Genomic DNA, 1,035 nt, shown 5'->3' with positions numbered 1-1,035 from the left:
TAACCACTACACTACCGGAGCCCCTTAAATACTCCGGTATCAGTGATCAGGTTATTATGGTAAAGGGTGCTGTCCTTTGCAGGAGATACAGGCTGAAGAGACAAGAGATGTGTAGCTTATTCACAAATGGATCAACACAAATGATAATTAGAGAAAGCGAGTAAATATGGCACAAAGTACCTCTGGGTGAAAAGTGGGCACTCCGTTACTACTGACCTAAAGTTTGTGGTTCAAACCAAGAATGGAGTACCCTGGCAGCAAGATAAGCCCAGGCTTACTTGTGTTTATTAATCTACAGTGAAGAATTTCACAATGTGAAGTAGTGAACAATTTTACTACCTTTGGTCAGTAAGCACAAGGAAGCCCATGCTTACATTGCTGACTGGGTCTTTCATCCCTGCCAGGGTCTGTCGATTGGAAAGAGACTGATTTTGCAGGAAGGGGCTGAGGGGTTGGGAGAGAGACAGTTGCCAGCCAGACCTAGAAGCAGAATCTGATGTGGTGAAAACATGTGAAACTGTTCATTACAGATTAGCAAGTAAGCCCGTGCTTGTCTTGTTTGTTGGTTAATCCAACACTAGTTAGAATTTACCCAGCAGACCGTGGTAGAAAGGTCTGGTGATCGGCTTCGTGAAGATGGCAGCCAAGAACAGCTTGTGGGGTGGTAACACATGGGGGCGCTGTGAGTGGGAATTGACTTGATGCTAGTGAGTTTGCTTTGTTCTGGTTTTTAAAATATAAACAAAAGTGATTCTCACTTAGACATTGGCTACCTAAAATGGGGGGCTGTAAAGGCACGAAGTGACTGGCTTACAAGTTTTCCAGAGGGAGTTTAGATTCAGAGTGTGCCAGGGGTGGGGTGAGGGGTAAGGCAGAATCCCCACTGAGTGGCTTTTATCCTGTCTAGACAGGTCTGGTGAAAGGAGATGGGGACAACACTCTCATGATTCAATAGTGAGTAATTGTTCTCATGACTAATTGTGATTGTCACAACTGTAAAGGTAGAAGTTTTGTAACAACAAGGGGTGAGTGGTC

The sequence above is a fragment of the Chrysochloris asiatica genome, unplaced genomic scaffold (genome assembly GCF_000296735.1).
Source record: "Chrysochloris asiatica unplaced genomic scaffold, ChrAsi1.0 scaffold00025, whole genome shotgun sequence".
Lineage (NCBI taxonomy): Eukaryota > Metazoa > Chordata > Mammalia > Afrosoricida > Chrysochloridae > Chrysochloris > Chrysochloris asiatica.
Note: the sequence above shows the minus strand (reverse complement) of the source record.